At 42.8% G+C, this 27,944-nt stretch overlaps 1 protein-coding gene across 6 annotated transcripts in view; it reads left to right on the forward strand.

Moving 5' to 3' along the window:
* Nucleotides 1-25,327, forward strand: part of LOC311137732 (kelch-like protein 25) — a 54,765-nt gene extending 29,438 nt beyond the window's left edge. For 2 of the 6 annotated variants that reach the window (XR_014613970.1, XR_014613971.1), the window contains 2 exons: nt 4,473-4,550; nt 4,930-5,146. The gene's annotated coding sequence lies outside the window, so the exon portion shown is untranslated. Of the gene's footprint in view, nt 1-4,471; nt 4,551-4,929; nt 5,147-5,705; nt 6,569-23,763 lie in introns of those variants that run through there. The other 4 variants (XM_084172296.1, XM_084172295.1, XR_014613969.1 and 1 more) reach the window with 3 other exon arrangements.
* Nucleotides 25,328-27,944: the final 2,617 nt, after the last annotated feature.

Below are 27,944 nucleotides of genomic sequence, written 5' to 3' on the forward strand. Positions count from 1 at the left end.
TTTGTCAGAAGCTGGACTGCATTCCTTTACAAACTTTGAAGGTTAATACTGCAGGATTATTCATAAATATTGTCCTCTAAAGTGCTTTAACCCCTTTCATCACCAGAAAAAGCAAAACTTTCATTGTAGACATTGTAGATGCTGTTTATGTAGGGATGGGCACGGTTATTCGAATATCCAAACGGATGAGAGTATTCATTTTTTAGATGAAAATAAATCTAGGCCTATTTTAATTAAAAGGCTTTGTCTTAAATTGTATTAAATTATATGTGACATTGCTACATACAAGGATAGACTGATTTTATTTAAAAAATTGAGTGCGCACCATTTATTTTTATTTTTTAACTAGCCTACACACTTTTCACGTGTGTAGCTTGTTATTGTCACTTAGTCAAAGCAGCACTACTGTCAGAGGCTCCATTTGGAGCAAGCGAAGTGGGAGATTTCTAAGCAATGCAACATTTTATTATAATTACAGAATTAATTTGGCTAAATGAGAAGGAGTATGCTACAATGATCAACCAACAGGTAGGCAGCAGTTTAATATGAATGGAGTTGTTGTAGACAGGGACTGGAAGCGCAGCAAAATAGCCTCAATTAGCCTTGCTAGCTAGCATCGATTTGATGCAGTCAAGATAGACACTACCAGACGAGAGGATAGATAACCTATCCCAGCAACAAGTTTGTCAAACTTGTGCAAGTAGGTTTGGCTACTTTCTCTCTCTCTCTTCCTCTGTGTCAGACACACCGGCCCCTGCTTCTTTGCTGCCCCTCCCCCACCCTCGGGCTGAAACAACAAGCTCAGTGCACTGCCTCTCCTGAGTCGTGTGAGCATGTCCCCATTTTGAAGTTGAAAAAATATATACAAATCTTTCAAACATGTATTTCGACAATCCGGATATCAGAAATTATTATTTGAATAATCAAATAATTTAAAATGCCCATCCCTGCTGTTAAGCTTCTTGACGCAATAGCAATATTTTTGACATAATTAAAACAACTTAGAAATTCCTGGAATTTCATTTCATTCCACATAGGCCTAGATGGGTCATGACTTATGTAGACCTACTAGGCTACATGTTCTCTTAATGCTTCATGCAACATGCTGTATGTTAGACTGCATGCTGCTGTTTTCCAATAAATATACCAACATGAGAGGGAAACCTTATGGCTTTATTCTTGAGTCTGTGAACAGATTTGAATGACATTAAAATGACAGGCTGTGATAAGCCCTCTATACTTAAAATCTGTAGTGATGATCAAAGAGGTGTGTAAGCACAGCATGTAGATTTATCCTTCCCCTAGCTACCTGGATGTGCTAGATAGTCAGTACACCGGTGTGCTCTGAAATTGTTTGATTGCTGATATTTAAAGGAACAATTCTGGGTTTTATTTAATACATTACAAGCATCCTTACATGTTCTGTAGTGAAAATACACCTGCTAAATCACTTAATCTCGTACCTTTTTAAAAATAAAACAGCATTTTCCCTTAACCTCCAAGATTGTGCAATCCTCTCCCCAAGCTTCCTCTGCCTTTTGCAGTTTCCTACATTTACCACAAAGCCTCTCACCATTCCGCTCTCTCACCCCTGGTTGCCACTAGTTATCACAGGCACAAAGTCAAAATTGGCTATATTGTAAACATTCATTAAAAAAATTGCTTTTTGGTCTTAATTTAAGGTTAGACGTAAGGTTAGCAGTGTGGTTAGGTTTACAATTGAAAATAATCTGACAATGGGTAGTTTGTGCACGCCGCCATGTTTAGTTTTTTCGTGTCAACCAAAAATAAGATGAGGAGACAAGATGAGTTTAATCTTTTTGCAGTATGCACTTCCGGAAGTTTACTCGAAAGATGGGTGACCATCCCTTCACCTGATTTTGTTATAACATTTTTGGTCTGACAGAAGTTTACGTGACACCCAGAATGCATGGTATAATGTCAACAAACATGGCAAATAGCTTAGCATTAGCTCATCATAATCAGTACAACCTTTAAAAATGTATTTTACACATCAATGTGTCCATTACAATCTATGCAAGAATCGGAACGCATAATTTGTCACCAGTACTTGAAAAAAATTGAATAAAACTGTAAATACATTATGCTCCATATATGCATACATACTCTTACGCTACAACATGATATACAGTGAGGGAAAAAAGTATTTGATCCCCTGCTGATTTTGTACGTTTGCCCACTGACAAAGAAATGATCAGTCTATAATTTTAATGGTAGGTTTATTTGAACAGTGAGAGACAGAATAACAACAAAAAAATCCAGAACAACGCATGTAAAAAAAATTATAAATTGATTTGCATTTTAATGAGGGAAATAAGTATTTGACCCCCTCTCAATCAGAAAAATGTCTGGCTCCCAGGTGTCTTTTATACAGGTAACGAGCTGAGATTAGGAGCACACTCTTAAAGGGAGTGCTCCTAATCTCAGTTTGTTACCTGTATAAAAGACACCTGTCCACAGAAGCAATCAATCAATCAGATTCCAAACTCTCCACCATGGCCAAGACCAAAGAGCTCTCCAAGGATGTCAGGGACAAGATTGTAGACCTACACAAGGCTGAAATGGGCTACAAGACCATCGCCAAGCAGCTTGGTGAGAAGGTGACAACAGTTGGTACGATTATTCGCAAATGGAAGAAACACAAAATAACTGTCAATCTCCCTCGGCCTGGGGCTCCATGCAAGATCTCACCTCGTGGAGTTGCAATGATCATGAGAACGGTGAGGAATCAGCCCAGAACTACACGGGAGGATTTTGTCAATGATCTCAAGGCAGCTGGGACCATAGTCACCAAGAAAACTATTGGTAACACACTACGCCGTGAAGGACTGAAATCCTGCAGCGCCCGCAAGGTCCACCCTGCTCAAGAAAGCACATATACAGGGCCGTCTGAAGTTTGACAATGAACATCTGTATGATTCAGAGGAGAACTGGGTGAAAGTGTTGTGGTCAGATGAGACCAAAATCGAGCTATTTGGCATCAACTCAACTCGCTGTGTTTGGAGGAGGAGGAATGCTGCCTATGACCCCAAGACACCATCCCCACTGTCAAACATGGAGGTGGAAACATTATGCTTTGGGGGTGTTTTTCTGCTAAGGGGACAGGACAACTTCACCGCATCAAAGGGACGATGGACGGGGCCATGTACCATCAAATCTTGGGTGAGAACCTCCTTCCCTCAGCCAGGGCATTGAAAATGGGTCATAAATGGGTATTCCAGCATGACAATGACCCAAAAGACACGGCCAAGGCAACAAAGGAGTGGCTCAAGAAGAAGCACATTAAGGTCCTGTAGTGGCCTAGCCAGTCTCCAGACCTTAATCCCATAGAAAATCTGTGGAGGGAGCTGAAGGTTCGAGTTACCAAACGTCAGCCTCGAAACCTTAATGACTTGGAGAAGATCTGCAAAGAGGAGTGGAACAAAATCCCTCCTGAGATGTGTGCAAACCTGGTGGCCAACTACAAGAAACGTCTGACCTCTGTGATTGCCAACAAGGGTTTTGCCACCAAGTACTAAGTCATGTTTTGCAGAGGGGTCAAATACTTATTTCCCTCATTAAAATGCAAATCAATTTCTAATATTTTTGACATGCGTTTTTCTGGATTTTTTTGTTGTTATTCTGTCTCTCACTGTTCAAATAAACCTACCATTAAAATTATAGACTGATCATGTCTTTGTCAGTGGGCAAACGTACAAAATCAGCAGGGGATCAAATACTTTTTTCCCTCTCTGTACAGAAAATAAGGCACTTACTTTGATAGGAACGCACACATGTCCAAAGTTATTATTTTAAAGGAAAACAATAATGAAGGCAATGCGAGCGCCAGCCATAAAATGTGCCGGGGGGGGGGGGGAGTTTGTGCAAGACTGTGCAAATGTCTGCATACTTGATCTGTGGAAGCGCTTAGACTCTCCTCGAAGAGAGAAGTTTGTCCGGCTCAGTAAAGCCTCAAACATAAATTGTCCGCAACAATGAAATGGGCTACTTCTATGTGAATTAATGAGGCGGAACACCTGACGCGAAGTTGGGGGACTGTCATGAACAGATAAACAGGGCAGGACCGAAGCTTTCCCCCAACTGAACTTAATGCAAATACTCCGACATCGCGTTGCTATTGACCAATCAAAGCTCACTATAGTTTCCAGCCCCTACTGGATTGGCTGATACCTAGCCTACTTGCAAGCACCAACATGAGGGCGAAGCAAGTGTAGCCATCTGAATTTACGCGTTAAAAGGATCTCGGTCATAACACGTCGAACATAAAAGCTAGCTAGCAGGCTTTTTCGTCCTGCACTTATAAGCTGTTTAGAGATGAACAACTAAACTAACTAATCGTAGATTCAGTAGTGTTAATTGTGAAGACCCGGACAGTTTTTAAATCATGAATTGGTGAACTTGCTAGCCAGCTAAACATGTGGCAAATTAGTTTTTCCCCCATTTTTTTTCAGGGACTAAAGAGGGCACCTGATTGCGATTCACGCAATTGGCTTGGCATGAGAAAATAGTAATGCCTGACTCGTTTGGAGGTAAGACATTTTAACATCTGATGGAAAAACGTAGTAAATGCAGCCAGCTGTGTTCTGTTCAATCTAGGCTTGCTAGCCAGCCAGCCAAGTTATTTGTGCATTCTGTTGAGTCTGTTTACCTAACGTTAGCTGACTTTCTCTTGTCACTATCCCTTCCACTATTGTGTTGCATCATTGGGTTTGGTGTTACTAGTTAAAATTAGAGGCTAAGTTATTCTACTACTCTTACTGTAAACAACTTGATCAAGCCTATAAATATGTAAAACTTTTAACAAAATGATTGCACATTAAGAGGTAGTTGTGGCTTAAGCAACTTGAACCAGCACTGACATTTGAGCAGTGAGGTTAATTTCTCCCCTCTTATCTGTGCTTGTTCCAGGTTGAAGGACATCCCACCCTGACACCCAGGCAGATGTCAAGAACTTAAGAACCTCCCAGCCACTAGGACAATCACCATATCCCAGGATTTTGTAACATCACAATGTTAGACACTTACTGCACTGTTGTAGCTAGAAAAATAAGCATTTCACTGCACCACCTATTACATCTGCTAATCTGTGTACGTGACCAATAAACTTTTATTTGATTTGAGATAGAAATAGATTCACCCAGGTTATTGTTTATCATGCAGATTGGTCAGGTCATTGTAATTTATGAAGCTCATTCTAAATTACATTTGTGATTTCTGTCCCAGGGGGATTGCACTGTGTGCGAGTCTTACATTTAGACCACAATTAGTTGAATGAGGTGTTGGTAAAGGGCTGGAACAAAAACCTGTAAACTCTTGTCCTATGACAATTTGCCCTCATTTACTGAACAAGGCCAAACTGAGCCACCCGAGTGGCGCAGTGGTCTAAGGCACTGCATCGCAGTGCTAGCTGTGCCACTAGAGATCCTGGTTCGAATCCAGGCTCTGTCGTAGCCGGCCGCAACCGGGAGACCCATGGGGCGGTGCACAATTGGCCCAGCGTCGTCCAGGGTAGGGAATGGCCGGCAGGGATGTAGCTCAGTTGGTAGAGCATGGCGTTTGCAAGGGTTGTGGGTTCGATTCCCACGGTATGAAGAATGAAATAAAATAATGTATGCACTCACTAACTGTAAGTCGCTCTGGATAAGAGCGTCTGCTAAATGATTTTTTTTTTTTTTTTTTTAAAGGGCCTTGGTCAGGGAGGTGACCAAGAACCCGATGGTCACTCTGACAGAGCTCCAGAGTTCCTCTGTGGAGATGGGAGAACCTTCCAAAAGGACAACCATCTATGCAGCACTCCACCAATCAGGCCTTTATGATAGAGTGGCCAGACGGAAGCCACTCCTCAGTAAAAGGCACATGACAGCCCGCTTGGAGTTTGCCAAAAGGCACCTAAAAGACTCTCAGACCATGAGAAACAAGATTCTCTGGTCTGATGAAAGCCAGATTGAACTCTTTGGCCTGAATGCCAAGCGTCATGTCTGGAGGAAACCTGGCAGCATCCATACGGTGAAGCATGGTGGTAGCAGTATCATGCTGTGGGGATGTTTTTCAGCGGCAGGGACTTGGAGACTAGTAAAGATTGAGGGAAAGATTAACGGAGCGAAGTACTGAGAGATCCTTGATGAAAACCTGCTCCAGAGAGCTCAGGACCTCAGACTGGGGGCGAAGGTTCACCTTCCAACAGGACAACGACCCTAAGGACACAGCCAAGACAACGCAGGAGTGGCTTCGGCTAAAGTCTCAATGTCTTTGAGTGGCCCAGCCAGAGCCCGGACTTGAACCTGATCGAACATCTCTGGAGAGACCTGAAAATAGCTGTGCAGCGACGCTCCCCATCCAGCCAGACAGAGCTTGAGAGGCTCTGCAGAGAAGAATGGGAGAAACTCCCCAAATACAGTTGTGCCAAGCTTGTAGCGTCATACCCAAGAAGACTCAAGGCTGTAATCGCTGCCAAAGGTGCTTCAACAAAGTACTGAATAAAGGGTCTGAATACTTATGTAAATGTAATTTCAGTTTGTATTTTTAATAAATTTGCTAAATTTTCTACAAACCTGTTTTTGCTTTGTCATTATAGGGTATTGTGTGTAGAAGGTTGTAACCTAACAAAATGTGGAAAAAGTGAAGGGGTCTGAATACTTTCTGAATGCACTGTATGTACAGTACCAGTGAAAAGTTTGGACACACCAACTCATTCAAGCGTTTTTCTTTATTTTTACATTATAGAATAATCGTGAAAACATAAAACTATGAAATAACACATATGGAATCATGTAGTAACCAAAAAAGTGTTAAACAAATCAAAATATATTTTATATTTGAGATTCTTCAAATAGCCACCCTTTGACTTGATAACTGCTTTGCACACTCTTGGCATTCTCTCAACCAACTTCATGAGGTAGTCACCTGGAATGCATTTCAATTAACAGGTGTGCCTTGTTAAAAGTTTGTTTGTGGAATTTATTTCCTTAATGCGTTTGAGCCAATCAGTTGTGTTGTGACAAGGTAGGGGTGGTATACAGAAGATAGCCCTATTTGGTAAAAGGCCGAGTCCATATTATGGCAAGAACAGCTCAAATAAGCAAATAGAAACAACAGTCCATCATTACTTTAAGACATGAAGGTCAGTCAATCTGGAAAATTTCAAGAACTTTGAAAGTTTCTTCAAGTGCAGTCGCAAAAACCATCAAGCTATGATGAAACTGGCTCTCATGAGGACTGCCACAGGATTGGAAGACCCAGAGGTACCTCTGCTGCAGAGGATAAGTTCATTAGAGTTACCAGCCTCAGAAATTGCAGCCCAAATAAATGCTTCACAGAGTTCAAGTAACAGACACATCTCAACATCAACTGTTCAGAGGGGACTGTGTGAATTAGGCCTTCATGGTCGAATTGCTGCAAAGAAACCACTACTAAATGACACCAATAAGAAGAAGAGACCGGCTTGGGCCAAGAAACACGAGCAATGGACATTAGACCGGTGAAAATGTGTCCTTTGGTCTGGAGTCCAAATTTGAGATTTTTGGTTCCAACCGCTGTGTCTTTGTGAGACACGGTGTGGGTGAACGGATGATCTCTGCATGTGTAGTTCCCACCGTAAAGCATAAAGGAGGAGGTGTTATGGTGTGGGGGTGCTTTGCTGGTGACACTGTCTGTGATTTATTTAGATTTCAAGGCACACTTAACCAGCATGGCTACCACAGCATTCTGCAGTGATACGCCATCCCATCTGGTTTGGGCTTAGTGGGACTATCATTTGTTTTTCAACAGGACAATGACCCAACACACCTCCAGGCTGTGTAAGGGCTATTTTACCAAGAAGGAGAGTGATGGAGTGCTTTATCAGATGACCTGGACTCCACAATCCCCCGACCTCAACCCAATTGAGATGGTTTGGGATGAGTCGGACCACAGAGTGAAGGAAAAGCAGCCAACAAGTGCTCAGCATATGTGGGAACTCCTTCAAGACTTTTGGAAAAGCATTCCATGTGAAGCTGGTTGAGAGAATGCCAAGAGTGTGCAAAGCTGTCATAAATGCAAAGGGTGGCTATTTGAAGAATCTCAAATATAAAATATATTTTGATTTGTTTAACACTTTTTTGGTTACCACATGATTCCATATGTGTTATTTTATACAATGTAGAAAATAGTAAAAATAAAGAAAAACCCTTGATTGAGTAGGTGTGTCCAAACTTTTGACTTGTACTGTGTGTGTGTGTGTGTGTGTGTGTGTGTGTGTGTGTGTATATATATATATATATATATATACACTACCGTTCAAAAGTTTGGGGTCACTTAGAAATGTCCTTGTTTTCGAAAGAAAAGCTATTTTTTTGTAAACTAAAATAACATAAATTGATCAGAAATACGGTGTAGACATTGTTAATGTTGTAAATGGTTTTTGTAGCTGGAAATGGCTGATTATTAATGGAATATCTACATAGGCGTACAGAGGCCCATTATCAGCAACCATCAGTTCTGTGTTCCAATGGCACGTTGTATTTGCTAATCCAAGTTTATCATTTTAAAAGGCTAATTGATCATTAGAAAACCCTTTTGCAATTACGTTAGCACAGCTGAAAACTGTTGTGCTGATTAAAGAAGCAATAAAACTGGTCTTCTTGAGACTAGTTGAGTATCTGGAGCATCAGCAATTGTGGGTTCGATTACAGGCTCAAAATGGCCAGAAACAAATAACTTTCAGTCTATTCTTGTTCTGAGAAATGAAGGCTATTCCATGCGAGAAATTGCAAAGAAACTGAAGATCTCGTACAATGCTGTGTACTACTCCCTTCACAGAACAGCGCAAACTGGCTCTAACCAGAATAGAAAGAGGAGTGGAAGGCCCCGGTGCACAACTGAGCAAGAGGACAAATACATTAGAGTGTCTAGTTTGAGAAACAGACGCCTCACAGGTCCTCAACTGGCAGCTTAATTAAATAGTACCCGCAAAACACCAGTCTCAACGTCAACAGTGAAGAGGCGACTCCGGGATGCTGACCTAGGCAGAGTTGCAAAGAAAAAGTCCAGTGTCTGTGTTCTTTTACCCATCTTAATCTTTTCTTTTTATTGGCCTCTCTGAGATATGGCTTTTTCTTTGCAATTCTGCCTAGAAGGTCAGCAGACATTTCCATATGTTTTCCATTCCATTTTATTTGGAACGGCAAGCCAGACAAAATTAAACGGGCCTATTTATTAAATGAATATGAATTCGGAGGACAGAAATTATTAAATATTAAAGCATTAGACCTATCACTAAAAGCTTCAGTCATACAAAAATTATACTTAAATCCGATCTGGTTTTCTAGCAAATTAGTTAGATTCTCACCCAATGTTCAAGAATGGCCTTTTTCCCTTTATTCAGATTACAACCTCTCACTTTCAGTTATTTGAAAAGGAAATTAACTCACAAATAACACTATTTCTAAAACAAGCCATAGAAAGTTGGTTGCAATTTCAATTTAATCCTCCAGAAACGACAGAACAAATAATGGAACAAATATTGTGGTTAAACTCAAATATACTAATTGATAAAAAAAACCTTTTTCTTTTGACAATTTAAAAAAAAAAGGTATTATCTTCGTAAATTATATAATTGGTACGACTGGTGGAGTTATGTCGCACATGTAGCTAACAAAAACATATGGAAATGTCTGCTCTACCCAAAATTACAACCAAATAATTGCAGCATTACCTCAAAAATGGAAGAGGAAAGTGGATGGGGGAAAAAGGAAGGAACTTGTCTGTCGGCCTTGCATTAAAGAACATAATTGGTTAAAGAAAATTGTGATAAATAAAAAAGTATACCAGTTTCATTTAAGGACCAAAGGATTGACAGCCGTCCCATATAGATTGCAAAATAGTTTGGAAGAGATTTTTGATGTATCGATCTCATGGCATAGTGTTTTTTAACTGATACGCAAAACGAATTATTCAATCTAAATTATTATATAAAATTCTTGCTACCAATAGAATGTTATTTATATGGGGGATACAATTTCCCATCTCTGCAGATTTTGCAATAGAATCATTAGATCATTTGTTTTGGTACTGTCCATTTGTAGCTTGTTTTTGGACACAGGTCCAGGAATGGCTAAAGGATTGCAATATTTACCTGGAGCTAACCCTGCAGATAGCATTACTGGGTGATCTGAAAAGTCATAGTCAACCGATCAATAATATAATAATACTTTTAGCAAAAATGTTTATTTTCAATTTACAATCTGTAGAAACAATGAGAATAGAAAGGTTCAGAACTTTTGTAAAACATCACAGTACAGTTAAACTATATGGCAAATAGAAATCCAATATGGATGGTGTTAAGAGATAGATGGGTGATGTTGAATGGAGTTGAACGATGGGACTAATATCAACTAATAACAACAAGATAACTAATAATGTAAGCATACTGTGTCCATAATAAGTACAGTGGGGAGAACAAGTATTTGATACACTGCCGATTTTGCATGTTTTCCTACTTACAAAGCATGTAGAGGTCTGTAATTTTTATCATAGGTACACTTCTACTGTGAGAGACGGAATCTAAAACAAAAATCCAGCAAATCACATTGTATGATTTTTAAGTAATTCATTTGCATTTTATTGCATGACATAAGTATTTGATACATCAGAAAAGCAGAACTTAATATTTGGTACAGAAACCTTTGTTTGCAATTACAGAGATCATACGTTTCCTGTAGGTCTTGACCAGGTTTGCACACACTGCAGAAGGGATTTTGGCCCACTCCTCCATACAGACCTTCAGGTTTCGGGGCTGTCGCTGGGCAATACGGACTTTCAGCTCCCTCCAAAGATTTTCTATTGGGTTCAGGTCTGGAGACTGGCTAGGCCACTCCAGGACCTTGAGATGCTTCTTACGGCGCCACTCCTTAGTTGCCCTGGCTGTGTGTTTTGGGTCTTTGTTCTCCCCACTGTATATAGGTTATAGGTTGAGAGCTTTTGTGAAAGAGCACAGTTAGAAAGATATGGCATATAGAAGCAAACCGGATGGACATCATGAAAATGATCAGAGAGGTTGAGGTTAGAGGAAGTTCAATAGTAAAAACAAACAAAATATAATTATTGTAAAATTGACTGTGTCCATAAAATGTATGTAGTATGTATAAGCTGGAAGTATATATATATATATATATATATATATATATATATATATATATATATATATATACAGTGGGGGAAAAAGTATTTAGTCAGCCACCAATTGTGCAAGTTCTCCCACTTAAAAAGATGAGAGAGGCCTGTAATTTTCATCATAGGTACACGTCAATTATGACAGACAAAATGAGAAAAAAAAATCCAGAAAATCACATTGTAGGATTTTTATTGAATTTATTTGCAAATTATGGTGGAAAATAAGTATTTGGTCAATAACAAAAGTTTCTCAATACTTTGTTATATACCCTTTGTTGGCAATGAAACAGGTCAAACGTTTTCTGTAAGTCTTCACAAGGTTTTCACACACTGTTGCTGGTATTTTGGCCCATTCCTCCATGCAGATCTCCTCTAGAGCAGTGATGTTTTGGGGCTGTCGCTGGGCAACACAGACTTTCAACTCCCTCCAAAGATTTTCTATGGGGTTGAGATCTGGAGACTGGCTAGGCCACTCCAGGACCTTGAAATGCTTCTTACGAAGCCACTCCTTCGTTGCCCAGGCGGTGTATTTGGGATCATTGTCATGCTGAAAGACCAAGCCACGTTTCATCTTCAATGCCCTTGCTGATGGAAGGAGGTTTTCACTCAAAATCTCACGATACATGGCCCCATTCATTCTTTCCTTTACACGGATCAGTCGTCCTGGTCCCTTTGCAGAAAAACAGCCCCAAAGCATGATGTTTCCACCCCCATGCGTCACAGTAAGTATGGTGTTCTTTGGATGCAACTCAGCATTCTTTGTCCTCCAAACACGACGAGTTGAGTTTTTACCAAAAAGTTCTATTTTGGTTTCATCTGACCATATGACATTCTCCCAATCCTCTTCTGGATCATCCAAATGCACTCTAGCAAACTTCAGACGGGCCTGGACATGTACTGGCTTAAGCAGGGGGACACGTCTGGCACTGCAGGATTTGAGTCCCTGGCAGCGTAGTGTGTTACTGATGGTAGGCTTTGTTACTTTGGTCCCAGCTCTCTGCAGGTCATTCACTAGGTCCCCCCGTGTGGTTCTGGGATTTTTGCTCACCGTTCTTGTGATCATTTTGACCCCACGGGGTGAGATCTTGCGTGGAGCCCTAGATCGAGGGAGATTATCAGTGGTCTTGTATGTCTTCCATTTCCTAATAATTGCTCCCACAGTTGATTTCTTCAAACCAAGCTGCTTACCTATTGCAGATTCAGTCTTCCCAGCCTGGTGCAGGTCTACAATTTTGTTTCTGGTGTCCTTTGACAGCTCTTTGGTCTTGGCCATAGTGGAGTTTGGAGTGTGACTGTTTGAGGTTGTGGACAGGTGTCTTTTATACTGATAACAAGTTCAAACAGGTGCCATTAATACAGGTAACGAGTGGAGGACAGAGGAGCCTCTTAAAGAAGAAGTTACAGGTCTGTGAGAGCCAGAAATCTTGCTTGTTTGTAGGTGACCAAATACTTATTTTCCACCATAATTTGCAAATAAATTCATAAAAAATCCTACAATGTGATTTTCTGGATTTTTTTTTCTCAATTTGTCGGTCATAGTTGACGTGTTCCTATGATGAAAATTACAGGCCTCTCTCATCTTTTTAAGTGGGAGAACATGCACAATTGGTGGCTGACTAAATACTTTTTTTCCCCACTGTATATATATATATATATATATATATATATATATATATGCAAGAATAAAAAACATGGTGGATTGGAAGTTATGCAGACAATTACATTGATGGAAGTTACAATCTATCTGCAATATTAAAGCTGATCTACCCCCTAAAAAATAGAAAAATTAGTCTCAAGAAGGCCAGTTTTATTGCTTCTTTAATCAGCACAACAGTTTTCAGATGTGGTAACATAATTGAAAAAGGGTTTTCTAATGATCAATTAGCCTTTTAAAATGATAAACTTGGAATAACAAACACAACGTGCCATTGGAACACAGGACTGATGGTTGCTGATAATGGGCCTCTGTAGCCTATGTAGATATACAGTGGGGAAAAAAAGTATTTAGTCAGCCACCAATTGTGCAAGTTCTCCCACTTAAAAAGATGAGAGAGGCCTGTAATTTTCATCATAGGTACACGTCAACTATGACAGACAAAATGAGAAAAAAATATTCCAGAAAATCACATTGTAGGATTTTTAATGAATTTATTTGCAAATTATGGTGGAAAATAAGTATTTGGTCAATAACAAAAGTTTCTCAATACTTTGTTATATACCCTTTGTTGGCAAAGACACAGGTCAAACGTTTTCTGTAAGTCTTCACAAGGTTTTCACACACTGTTGCTGGTATTTTGGCCCATTCCTCCATGCAGATCTCCTCTAGAGCAGTGATGTTTTGGGGCTGTCGCTGGGCATCACAGACTTTCAACTCCCTCCAAAGATTTTCTATGGGGTTGAGATCTGGAGACTGGTTAGGCCACTCCAGGACCTTGAAATGCTTCTTACGAAGCCACTCCTTCGTTGCCCGGGCGGTGTGTTTGGGATCATTGTCATGCTGAAAGACCCAGCCACGTTTCATCTTCAATGCCCTTGCTGATGGAAGGAGGTTTTCACTCAAAATCTCACGATACATGGCCCCATTTATTCTTTCCTTTACACGGATCAGTCGTCCTGGTTCCTTTGCAGAAAAACAGCCCCAAAGCATGATGTTTCCATCCCCATGCTTCACAGTAGGTATGGTGTTCTTTGGATGCAACTCAGCATTCTTTACCCTCCAAACACGACGAGTTGAGTTTTTACCAAAAAGTTATATTTTGGTTTCATCTGACCATATGACATTCTCCCAATCCTCTTCTGGATCGTCCAAATGCACTCTAGCAAACTTCAGACGGGCCTGGACATGTACTGGCTTAAGCAGGGGGACACGTCTGGCACTGGAGGATTTGAGTCCCTGGCAGCGTAGTGTGTTACTGATGGTAGGCTTTGTTACTTTGGTCCCAGCTCTCTACAGGTCATTCACTAGGTCCCCCCGTGTGGTTCTGGGATTTTTGCTCACCGTTCATGTGATCAATTTGACCCCACGGGGTGAGATCTTGCGTGGAGCCCCAGATCGAGGGAGATTATCAGTGGTCTTGTATGTCTTCCATTTCCTAATAATTGCTCCCACTGTTGATTTCTTCAAACCAAGCTGCTTACCTATTGCAGATTCAGTCTTCCCAGCCTGGTGCAGGTCTACAATTTTGTTTCTGGTGTCCTTTGACAGCTCTTTGGTCTTGGCCATAGTGGAGTTTGGAGTGTGACTGTTTGAGGTTGTGGACAGGTGTCTTTTATACTGATAACAAGTTCAAACAGGTGCCATTAAAACAGGTAACGAGTGGAGGACAGAGGAGCCTCTTAAAGAAGAAGTTACAGGTCTGTGAGAGCCAGAAATCTTGCTTGTTTGTAGGTGACCAAATACTTATTTTCCACCATAATTTGCAAATAAATTCATTAAAAATCCTACAATGTGATTTTCAGAATTTTTTTTTCTTAATTTGTCTGTCATAGTTGACGTGTACCTATGATGAAAATTACAGGCCTCTCTCATCTTTTTAAGTGGGAGAACTTGCACAATTGGTGGCTGACTAAATACTTTTTTTCCCCACTGTATCATTAAAAATCTGCCGTTTCCAGCTACAATAGCCATTTACAACATTAACAATGTCTACACTGTATTTCTGATCAATATGATGTTATTTTTAATGGACTACAAAATGACTAGGACATTTGTAAGTGACCCCACACTTTTGAACGGTAGTGTGTGTGTATATATACATACAGTTGAAGTCTGAAGTTTACATACACTTAGGTTGGAGTCATTAAAACTCGTTTTTCAACCACTCCAAAAGTGTCTTGTTAACAAACTATATTTTTGGCAAGTCGGTTAGGACATCTACTTTGTGCATGACAAGTAATTTTTTACATACAGATTATTTCACTTATAATTCACTGTATCACAATTCCAGTGGGTCAGAAGTTGACTGTGCCTTTAAACAGCTTGGAAAATTCCAGAAAATGATGTCATGGCTTTAGAAGCTTCTGATAGGCTAATTTACATCATTTGAGTCAATTGGAGGTGTACCTGTGGATGTATTTTAAGACCGACCTTCAAACCCAGTGCCTCTTTGCTTGACATCATAGGAAAATCAAAAGAAGACCTCCACAAGTCTGGTTCATCCTTGGGAGCAATTTCCAAACGCCTGAAGGTACCATGTTCATCTCTACAAACAATAGTACGCAAGTATAAACAACATGGGACCACGCAGCCGTCATACCGCTCAGGAAGGAGACGCGTTCTGTCTCCTAGAGATGAACGTACTTTGGTGCTAAGAGTGCAAATCAATCCCAGAACAACAGCAAAGGACCTTGTGAAGATGCTGGAGGAAACAGGTACAAAAGTATCTATATCCACAATAAAACGAGTCCTATATCGACATAACCTGAAAGGCCGCGCAGCATGGAATAAGCCACTGCTCCAAAACCGCCATAAAAAAGCCAGACTACTGGTTTGCAACTGCACATGGGGTCAAAGATTGGAGCCAGACTACTGGTCTGATGAAACAACAATAGAACTGTTCGGCCATAATGACCATCGTTATGTTTGGAGGAAAAAGGGGATTGCTTGCAAGCCAAAGAACACCATCCCAACTGTGAAGCACGGGGGTGGCAGCATCATGCTGTGGGGGTGCTTTGCTACAGGAGGGACTGGTGCACTTCACAAAATAGATGGCATCATGAGGAAGGAAAATTATGTGGATATATTGAAGACATCAGTCAGGAAGTTAAAGCTTGGTCGCAAATGGGTCTTCCAAATGGACAATGACCCCAAGCATACTTCCAAAGTTGTGGCAAAATGGTTAAGGACAACAAAGTCAAGGTATTGGAGTGGCCATCACAAAGCCCTGACCTCAATCCTATAGAAAATGTGTGGGCAAAACTGAAAAAGCGTGTGCGAGCATGGAGGCCTACAAACCTGACTCAGTTACACCAGCTCTGTCAGGAGGAATGGGCCAAAATTCACCCAACTTATTGTGGAAAGCTTGTGGAAGGCTACCTGAAACGTTTGACCCAAGTTAAACAATTTAAAGGCAATGCAATCAAATACTAATTGAGTGTATGTAAACTTCTGACCCACTTGGAATGTGATGAAATAAATAAAAGCTGAAATAAATCCTTCTCTCTACTATTATTCTGACATTTCACATTCTTAAAATAAGGTGGTGATCCTAACTGACCTAAGACAGGGATTTTTTAATAGGATTAAATGTCAGGAATTGTGAAAAGCTGAGTTTAAATGTCTTTGGTTAAGGTGTATGTAAACTTCCGACTTCAACTGTATGTGTGTGTATATATATATGTGTGTGTATATGTATACAGTGGCGAAAAAAAGTATTTAGTCAGCCACCAATTGTGCAAGTTCTCCCACTTAAAAAGATGAGAGAGGCCTGTAATTTTCATCATAGGTACACGTCAACTATGACAGACAAATTGAGGAAAAAAAATCCAGAAAATCACATTGTAGGATTTTTAATGAATTTATTTGCAAATTATGGTGGAAAATAAGTATTTGGTCACCTACAAACAAGCAAGATTTCTGGCTCTCACAGACCTGTAACTTCTTCTTTAAGAGGCTCCTCTGTCCTCCACTCGTTACCTGTATTAATGGCACCTGTTTGAACTTGTTATCAGTATAAAATACACCTGTCCACAACCTCAAACAGTCACACTCCAAACTCCACTATGGCCAAGACCAAAGAGCTGTCAAAGGACACCAGAAACAAAATTGTAGACCTGCACCAGGCTGGGAAGACTGAATCTGCAATAGGTAAGCAGCTTGGTTTGAAGAAATCAACTGTGGGAGCAATTATTAGGAAATGGAAGACATACAAGACCACTGATAATCTCCCTCGATCTGGGGCTCCACGCAAGATCTCACCCCGTGGGGTCAAAATGAACACAAGAACGGTGAGCAAAAATCCCAGAACCACACGGGGGGACCTAGTGAATGACCTGCAGAGAGCTGGGACCAAAGTAACAAAGCCTACCATCAGTAACACACTACGCCGCCAGGGACTCAAATCCTGCAGTGCCAGACGTGTCCCCCTGCTTAAGCCAGTACATGTCCAGGCCCGTCTGAAGTTTGCTAGAGTGCATTTGGATGATCCAGAAGAGGATTGGGAGAATGTCATATGGTCAGATGAAACCAAAATAGAATTTTTTGGTAAAAACTCAACTCGTCGTGTTTGGAGGACAAAGAATGCTGAGTTGCATCCAAAGAACACCATACCTACTGTGAAGCATGGGGGTGGAAACATCATGCTTTGGGGCTGTTTTTCTGCAAAAGGACCAGGACGACTGATCCGTGTAAAGGAAAGAATGAATGGGGCCATGTATCGTGAGATTTTGAGTGAAAACCTCCTTCCATCAGCAAGGGCATTGAAGATGAAACGTGGCTGGGTCTTTCAGCATGACAATGATCCCAAACACACCGCCCGGGCAACGAAGGACTGGCTTCATAAGAAGCATTTCAAGGTCCTGGAGTGGCCTAGCCATTCTCCAGATCTCAACCCCATAGAAAATCTTTGGAGGGAGTTGAAAGTCTGTGTTGCCCAGCGACAGCCCCAAAACATCACTGCTCTAGAGGAGATCTGCATGGAGGAATGGGCCAAAATACCAGCAACATTGTGTGAAAACCTTGTGAAGACTTACAGAAAACGTTTGACCTGTGTCATTGCCAACAAAGGGTATATAACAAAGTATTGAGAAACTTTTGTTATTGACCAAATACTTATTTTCCACCATAATTTGCAAATAAATTCATAAAAAATCCTACAATGTGATTTTCTGGATTTTTTTTCCTCATTTTGTCTGTCATAGTTGACGTGTACCTATGATGAAAATTACAGGCCTCTCTCATCTTTTTAAGTGGGAGAACTTGCACAATTGGTGGCTGACTAAATACTTTTTTCCCCCACTGTATATGCATCTGTTGGTCACAGATACCTTTAAAAAAAAGTTGTGGCGTGGATCAGAAAATTAGTCAGTATCTGGTGTGACCACCATTTGCCTCATGCAGCGCGACACATTTTGACACAGAGTTGATCAGGCTGCTGATTGTGGCCTGTGGAATGATGTCCAACTCCTCTGCAATGGCTGTGCGAAGTTCGCTTGATATTGGCGCTGTCGTACACGTTGATCGAGAGCATCCCGAACATGCTCAATGGGTGACATGTCTGGTGACTATTCATGCCTTGGAAGAACTGGGACATTTTCAGCTTCCAGGAATTGTGTACAGATCCTTGCGACATGGGGCCATGAATTATCATGCTGAAACATGAGTTGATGGCGGAGGATGAATGGCACGACAATGGGCCTCAGGATCTCGTCACGGTATCTCTGTGCATTCAAATTGCCATCGATACAATGCATTTGTGTTTGTTTTCCGTAGCTTATGCCTGCCCTTACCATATCCCCACCATGAGGCACTCTGTTCACAACGTTGACCTCAGCAAACCGGTTGTGAGGCCGGTTGGACGTACTGCCAAATTCTCTAAAATTACGTTGGAGGCGGCTTGTGGTAGAGAAATTAACATTTAAATTCTCTGGCAACCGCTCTGGTGGACATGCTCACATTTTGTGGCTCTGTTGCTGTGGAGCTCACTGGCCCATTGTTCCCTGGGCTGCAGTTACTTCTGGCTCCAGCGCTGATCATGCCCCATGTGCAGGATCATCTGAACAATATGTGGAATGCTGACAAAGGGGTTTGGTTGGTGGGTGGAGGAGAGAGCGAAAGAGGTTGCCTCAAAGCCAAAACCAGAAGAATGCAACAGCAGATGTACAAACTGTGTGAGCCCGTTTTCCAGGAAAAGTAATGTGCCTCTTTCAACAATACATCGTTTGGGGGGGCATTCACATGACGCGGGTCTGTTTGGAAAAAAGTGCAATGCTTTGCACAACATGAATGTACAGTAATAATCTTGCACCTACAGAACTAAAACAGAGCAGCACGCCGTGCATTTAACCCCGTAAAGTCGATTGAAGCGTGGGTTTATGCTAGAGACTTAACGTTTCTTGTGGTGGCTTAATCCCCTCTTTCCACCGTTATAAAGTTTGCGCCCATTCCATAACATGGGGCTTGTGAAAGTGGCCTTTTTCTACACGAGAGGATCCGGCCAAGAAAATAGTCATGATATAGTCTGTAAAACCCGAACCGTGTGAGCTACAAACTAATAACTAAGTCACCAATATCGAAAGGAGAGACTCCCACGAACGGGACAGTGTCGGTTGTTTGGCTCTACAACATCCACACGCTTTACGGCAGTCGTCTGAACTCTGTCGCGTACGTCCTGATTTCGAAGCGGTCTTCTCACAAAACCGACTCTCCAGACGGAACCGTTGGAGCTACAAACTAATAGGGGAGACTCATGAGCACGAACATGTCGGTTGATCTACTTTACGACGCACACAAGCTTCAGGGGAGTCATCTGAAGGTAACCCAGGACCGGGTTGTACAAATTGCAAAAAGTGCATATGGGGTAAAATTAGCCAAAAATAACTTGACCATTACATTTACATTTATGTCTTATCCAGAGCGACTTACAAATTGGTGCATTCACCTTATAGCCAGTGGGATAACCACTTTACAATGAAGGATTACTTTATCCTATCCCAGGTATTCCTTAAAGAGGTGGGGTTTCAAATGTCTCCGGAAGGTGGTGAGTGACTCCGCTGTCCTGGCGTCGTGAGGGAGCTTGTTCCACCATTGGGGTGCCAGAGCAGCGAACAGTTTTGACTGGGCTGAGCGGGAACTGTGCTTCCGCAGAGGTAGGGGAGCCAGCAGGCCAGAGGTGGATGAACGCAATGCCCTCGTTTGGGTGTAGGGACTGATCAGAGCCTGAAGGTACGGAGGTGCCGTTCCCCTCACAGCTCCGTAGGCAAGCACCATGGTCTTGTAGCAGATGCGAGCTTCAACTGGAAGCCAGTGGAGTGTGCAGAGGAGCGGGGTGACGTGAGAGAACTTGGGAATGTTGAACACCAGACGGGCTGCGGCATTCTGGATGAGTTGTAGGGGTTTAATGGCACAGGCAGGGAGCCCAGCCAACAGCGAGTTGCAGTGATCCAGACGGGAGATGACAAGTGCCTGGATTAGGACCTGTGCCGCTTCCTGTGTAAGGCAGGGTCGTACTCTCCGAATGTTGTAGAGCATGAACCTACAGGATCGGGTCACCGCCTTGATGTTAGCGGAGAACGACAGGGTGTTGTCCAGGGTCACGCCAAGGCTCTTCGCACTCTGGGAGGAGGACACAACGGAGTTGTCAACCGTGATGGCGAGATCATGGAACGGGCAGTCCTTCCTCGGGAGGAAGAGCAGCTCCGTCTTGCCAAGGTTCAGCTTGAGGTGGTAATCCGTCATCCATACTGATATGTTTGCCAGACATGCAGAGATGCGATTCGCCACCTGGTTATCAGAAGGGGGAAAGGAGAAGATTAGTTGTGTGTCGTCTGCGTAGCAATGATAGGAGAGGCCATGTGAGGATATGACAGAGCCAAGTGACTTGGTGTATAGCGAGAATAGGAGAGGGCCTAGAACTGAGCCCTGGGGGACACCAGTGGTGAGAGCACGTGGTGCGGAGACAGCTTCTCGCCACGCCACTTGGTAGGAGAGACCGGTCAGGTAGGACGCAATCCAAGAGTGAGCCGCGCCGGAGATGCCCAGCTCGGAGAGGGTGGAGAGGAGGATCTGATGGTTCACAGTATCAAAGGCAGCAGACAGGTCTAGAAGGACAAGAGCAGAGGAGAGAGAGTTAGCTTTAGCAGTGCGGAGAGCATCCGTGACACAGAGAAGAGCAGTCTCAGTTGAATGACCAGTCTTGAAACCTGACTGGTTTGGATCAAGAAGGTCATTCTGAGAGAGATAGCAAGAGAGTTGGCTAAAGACGGCACGCTCAAGAGTTTTGGAGAGAAAAGAAAGAAGGGATACTGGTCTGTAGTTGTTGACATCAGAGGGCTCGAGTGTTGGTTTTTTGAGAAGGGGTGCAACTCTCGCTCTCTTGAAGACGGAAGGGACATAGCCAGCGGTCAAGGATGAGTTGATCAGCGAGGTGAGGTAAGGGAGAAGGTCACCGGAGATGGTCTGGAGAAGAGAGGAGGGGATAGGGTCAAGCGGGCAGGTTGTTGGGCGGCCGGCCGTCACAAGTCGCAAGATTTTATCTGGAGAGAGAGGGGAGAAAGAAGTCAAAGCATAGGGTAGGGCAGTGTGAGCAGGACCAGCAGTGCCATTTGACTTAACAAACGAGGATCGGATGTCGTCAACCTTCTTTTCAAAATGGTTGACGAAGTCATCCACAGAGAGGGAGGAGGGGGGAGGGGGAGGAGGATTCAGAAGGGAGGAGAAGGTGGCAAAGAGCTTCCTAGGGTTAGAGGCAGATGCTTGGAATTTAGAGTGGTAGAAAGTGGCCTTAGCAGCAGAAACAGATGAAGAAAATGTAGAGAGGAGGGAGTGAAAAGATGCCAGGTCCGCAGGGAGTCTAGTTTTCCTCCATTTCCGCTCAGCTGCCCGGAGCCCTGTTCTGTGAGCTCGCAATGAGTCATCAAGCCACGGAGCTGGAGGGGAGGACCGAGCCGGCCGGGAGGATAGGGGACATAGAGAGTCAAAGGATGCAGAAAGGGAGGAGAGGAGGGTTGAGGAGGCAGAATCAGGAGATTGGAGGGAGAAGGATTGAGCAGAGGGAAGAGATGATAGGATGGAAGAGGAGAGAGTAGCGGGAGAAAGAGAGCGAAGGTTGCGACGGCGCATTACCATCTGAGTAGGGGCAGAGTGAGTAGTGTTGGAGGAGAGCGAGAGAGAAAAGGATACAAAGTAGTGGTCGGAGACATGGAGGGGAGTTGCAGTGAGATTAGTAGAAGAACAGCATCTAGTAAAGATGAGGTCAAGCGTATTGCCTGCCTTGTGAGTAGGGGGGGGACGGTGAGAGGGTGAGGTCAAAAGAGGAGAGATGTGGAAAGAAGGAGGCAGAGAGAAATTAGTCAAAGGTAGACGTAGGGAGGTTGAAGTCATCCTCAGGAAAGGAACTTATCAAGGCGTCAAGCTCATTGATGAACTCTCCAAGGGAACCTGGAGGGCGATAAATGACAAGGATGTTAAGCTTAAATGGGCTAGTGACTGTGACAGCATGGAATTCAAATGAGGAGATTGACAGATGGGTCAGGGGAAAAATAGAGAATGTCCACTTGGGAGAGATGAGGATTCCTGTGCCACCACCCCGCTGACCAGATGCTCTCGGGGTATGCGAGAACACATGGTCAGACGAGGAGAGAGCAGTAGGAGTAGCAGTGTTTTCAGTGGTAATCCATGTTTCCGTCAGCGCCAAGAAGTCGAGGGACTGGAGGGTAGCATAGGCTGAGATGAACTCTGCCTTGTTGGCAGCAGAACGGCAGTTCCAGAGGCTGCCTGAGACCTCGAACTCCACGTGGGTGGTGCGTGCAGGGACCACCAGGTTAGAGAGGCAGCAGCCACGCGGTGTGAGGCGTTTGTATAGCCTGTGCGGAGAGGAGAGAACAGGGATAGCCAGAGGCATAGTTGACAGGCTACAGAAAATGGCTACAATAATGCGAAGGAGATCGGAATGAAATGAACTAAACATCTGGGAAAGGAGAGAGCGGGGCCTCCCTCACCACAACACCCAAATATAACTCTCCCAACTCAGAAACTATAATTGTTGTAAACTACATTTAAGTCATTTAGCAGACGCTCTTATCCAGAGCGACTTACAGTTAGTGCATACATTATTTTTATTTTGTTTCTTTATTTTCATTTTTGATTTAGTATTTTTTTCTTTTTTTCTTTTTTTTTCATACCCCCCATGGGAATCGAACCCACAAACCTGGCGTTGCGAACGCCATGCTCTACAAACTGAGCTACATCCCCTGCCGGCCATTCCCTCCCCTAGACGACGCTGGGCCAATTGTGCGCCACCCCATGGGTCTCCCGGTCGCGGCCGGCTACGACAGAGCCTGGATTCGAACCAGGATCTCTAGTGGCACAGCGATGCAGTGCCTTTGACCACTGCGCCACTCGGGAGATACTACAGCGGTTCAATGATTTTTAGGAATAGACTAACTTAGTTTATTCAGCTAGCTAACTTGGTACAGTATTCTTCCGTGAAAATCATCCAGGGCACCTAGTCATAAGACGCCACAGCCAGCTAGCATGCCGGACTCCAACAACACGGTTTAGCACCAATACTCGGCCACAACAAACCACCAGTGTGTCAACACGCCAAGCAGATCGTTCGTGTCCGTGTCTAACGTTGTGGGTTAGTCCCGACAGCTTGAGCGAGTCCGTCGTCAACTTATTCAGCCAGTTAGTTAGCTAGAATAGTTAGCATACTAGCTAGCCATACCTGAGTTTTATTTAGACCATACCTGAGTTTTATTATATCTCTCAGATATAGGACAGACACTTCAAAACCTTGTTCCTTATTATATATATTTTTTACTCTCTGTTTTGCCATTTATGAATGTGTTATTCAATGTGTTTCTATGGGCTATAGCAGCAAAGGCTAAATGCAATGTTTCATCAAATTATGTTTTTATGTTTTTTTATACCTACAGTGAAGAGGCGACTCCGGGATGCTGACCTTCTAGGCAGAGTTCCAAAGAAAAAGCCATATCTCAGACTGGCCAATAAAAATAAAAGATTAAGATGGGCAAAAGAACACAGACACTGGACAGAGGAAGATTGGAAAAAAGTGTTATGGACAGATGAATCGAAGTTTGAGGTGTTCGGATCACAAAGAAGAACATTTGTGAGACGCAGACCAAATGAAAATATGCTGGAGGAGTGCTTGATGCCATCTGTCAAGCATGGTGGAGGCAATGTGATGGTCTGGGGGTGCTTTGGTGGTGGTAAAGTGGGAGATTTGTACAGGGTAAAAGGGATCTTGAAGAAGGAAGGCTATCACTCCATTTTGCAACGCCATTCCATACCCTGTGGACGGCGCTTGATTGGAGAAAATGTCCTCCTACAACAGGACAATGACCCAAAGCACAGCTCCATACTATGCAATGATTATTTAGGGAAGAAGCAGTCAGCTGGTATTCTGTCTATAATGGAGTGGCAAGCACAGTCACCGGATCTCAACCCTATTGAGCTGTTGTGGGAGCAGCTTGACCGTATGGTATGTAAGAAGTGCCCATCAAGCCAATCCAAATTGTGGGAGGTGCTTCAGGAAGCATGGGGTGAAATCTCTTCAGATTACCTCAACAAATTGACAACTAGAATGCCAAAGGTCTGCAAGGCTGTAATTGCTGCAAATGGAGGATTCTTTGACGAAAGCAAAGTTTGAAGGACACAATTATTATTTCAATTAAAAATCATTATTTCTAACCTTGTCAATGACTACATTTCCTATGCATTTTGCTATATTTCCTATTCAAACTCATTTCATGTATGTTTTCATCTAAGTGACCCCAAACTTTCAGGGGAAATACATGTTAAAGTTATAAGCAGTTGTACTGTATTTACTTTGTATCTATGAAACACAATTCAGCCTGGGACTCCTATCAACACCACAGCACAATTTACTATTGTATCATTGAAGCATTTCTTGAAGGTATGAAACAATACCCATTACCCACTGGGCAAGAACTGGTTGAATCAAGATCGTTTCCATGTCATTTCAACCCCCAAATTAAATGTGATTACATTGAATCAACATGGAAAACTGATTGGATTAGCAAAAAGTATTCAACGTAAGGGAATTTAGTCTTTTTTTCACCAAACTTTTAACCTAATTCCAATGGACATAGTGACATGTCTTGTTGATTTCACATTGAATTCACGTTTGTTGACAACTCAACCAAATGTAAAATCAAAACTAGACGTTGAAATGACAGCTGTACCCAGTGGGTACATTGTGGTTGATATTTGTTTAGTGATACAACATTTGCACTTGGCACTATACATTTGATAATAGGTCAATGAGGATACTAAGCTTTGATATTGGGATTTTTTGTTGTTGTGAATTTGGTTTATTTCTGGAGTTGTTTGTGGAATGACAGCCGCACAGAAGCTAGGCCTCCTTGTGAACTGAATTCCTAGCGCCTAATACTAGTAGAAAGGTTTGTCATAAATCCACTCTTGTTAAAGTGTTTGAATAAATTACTTTTTAATGCATGTTGACTACTGGTTGGTTCCATAAAAACAGGGACGGGGGCTTAAATGAGTGCCTCAGCCTGCTGTCTTGATTTGTGTCACACCTCTAATGCAGACATTCCAGGGGGGTTTGAAGTAGACAATCATCTTATGATCGTAATTAGAGTTAGCTTAAGACCAGTGGGGATTTATTCCAGAATTTCATAATTTTTCTGACGTGGTCAGTCTGATGAGAACATTAATAGAAGAGTTAATGGGCACAGAGCTAAGCCAGCCAAGTAGTAGAAGTAGTCGTAGGAGGTGTCCACTTCACTGGCTGTAGCAACAACAATGCAAGAAATATGTTCTCATGATAGCTAAGATTCATTATTTAATGCAAGGTTTTTTGGAAGGACATTTCGGTCCATATATTTTATTTTGCTATAGGATTCAAAACACTTACTCTTGCAGTATGCTGCATCAAATGGCCCATTCGGTATTATCACTTGTATATAGAATCCCTCCTTCATGAGCACCAATATAAAGACCCTAAAGCTAGCCCAGTGAAGGCAACAGTAACAATAAACCTCACTCTGCTGAATATGTTGGCTGCCGAAATAAATGATTTAGGGTTTCATTCATAACTCAGTTTGCCTAGCAATCCTCTCTTCCCCGGGATACAAGGGTCTTATCCTGTAACGTTTGCACTGCTACAGCGAGAAGCTATTAGCATGACCCATTAGGCTGGGAGTGACAGGTGTGGAAGCGGACCACAACAGTGATATTTCCAGCTCAGTCCTGGCCCCTCAGGGAAAATAAATGCAAACTGTAGATTCTCTCTGCTTTTTTTTTAGCTGAAAGGAAAGTTTAAAAACAGAAGTATGGTCCCCGGACACTTTTTAAGTAGTCTAAATGGGAATATTCAATCTAGATGTCCACTAATCCTTATACCCCTCCAAATAATAACACCCACCCACACACAAATCTCTCAATCTGACACTCAGAGTGACAGTATGCCCACAAGGTCGTTGCGACTCTGTTTTTAGCTCATTACAGACACATTTACCCTCACCTCTAATCTGCCTGTGTGGCTGTCAGCCCAGAAGCTTTAAGAGGAATTCCAAAGGCAGCCAATGAAGGGCACAGGCAGGCATCGCCAGGCAGTGTAGCAAGCTCTATGGGCAGGTGGAAGGTGAGTCCTCTGCCAGGAGAAGATCCCACCTGCCTCTCAGCCGTCTGGACAGACCACCTGCTGCCCTTCATCATCGCTGATATCACATATCATCCAAGATCACAAGGATGTGGGTTTGTCCTGCATGTGGAACTACTGTCAGATGTTAAATTGGGATGGCACTGTTCGTAGAGGCCTCCCGAGTGGCGCAGTGGTCTAAGGCACTGCATCGCAGTGCTAGCTGTGCCACTAGAGATCCTGGTTCGAATCCAGGCTCTGTCGTAGCGCACAATTGGCCCAGCGTCGTCCAGGGTAGGGGAGGGAATGGCCGGCAGGGCTGTAGCTCAGTTGCATGGCGTTTGCAATGCCAGGGTTGTGGGTTCGATTCCCACAGGGGGCCAGTATGAAAAATACAATAATGTATGTACTCACTAACTGTAAGCCGCTCTGGATAAGAGCATCTGCTAAATGACTTAAGTGTAAAAGTAGTTGATTTTTCATACTAATTTCAAACAGGAATGTAATCAATTCCATCTATATGCTGTTTTCCATCCTGAGAAGGTGGCACTCTGCGCAGGATGTCCCTTGTACAGTGAGGGAAAAAAGTATTTGATCCCCTGCTGATTTTGTACGTTTGCCCACTGACAAAAAAATTATCAGTCTATAATTGTAATGGTATGTTTATTTGAACAGTGAGAGACAGAATAACAACATAAAAATCCAGAAAAACGCATGTCAAAAATGTTATACATTTATTTGCATTTTAATGAGGGAAATAAGTATTTGACCCCCTCTCAATCAGAAAGATTTCTGGCTCCCAGGTGTCTTTTATACAGGTAACGAGCTGAGATTAGGAGCACACTCTTAAAGGGAGTGCTCCTAATCTCAGCTTGTTACCTGTAAAAAAAAAAACCTGTCCACAGAAGCAATCAATCAATCAGATTCCAAACTCTCCACCATGGCCAAGACCAAAGAGCTCTCCAAGGATGTCTAGGACAAGATTGTAGACCTACACAAGGCTGGAATGGGCTACAAGACCATCGCCAAGCAGAGAAGGTGAGAAGGTGACAACAGTTGGTGCGATTATTCACAAATGGAAGAAACACAAAATAACTGTCAATCTCCCTCGGCCTGGGGCTCCATGCAAGATCTCACCTCGTGGACTTGCAATGATCATGAGAACGGTGAGGAATCAGCCCAGAACTACACGGGAGGATCTTGTCAATGATGTCAAGGCAGCTGGGACCATAGTCACCAAGAAAACAATTGGTAACACACTACGCTGTGAAGGACTGAAATCCTGCAGCGCCCGCAAGGTCCCCCTGCTCAAGAAAGCACATATACAGGGCCGTCTGAAGTCTGCCAATGAACATCTGAATGATTCAGAGGAGAACTGGGTGAAAGTGTTGTGGTCAGATGAGACCAAAATCGAGCTCTTTGGCATCAACTCAACTCGCCGTGTTTGGAGGAGGAGGAATGCTGCCTATG

This window comes from Coregonus lavaretus, assembly GCF_964263955.1.
Source record: "Coregonus lavaretus genome assembly, chromosome: 11".
Taxonomy (NCBI): domain Eukaryota; kingdom Metazoa; phylum Chordata; class Actinopteri; order Salmoniformes; family Salmonidae; genus Coregonus; species Coregonus lavaretus.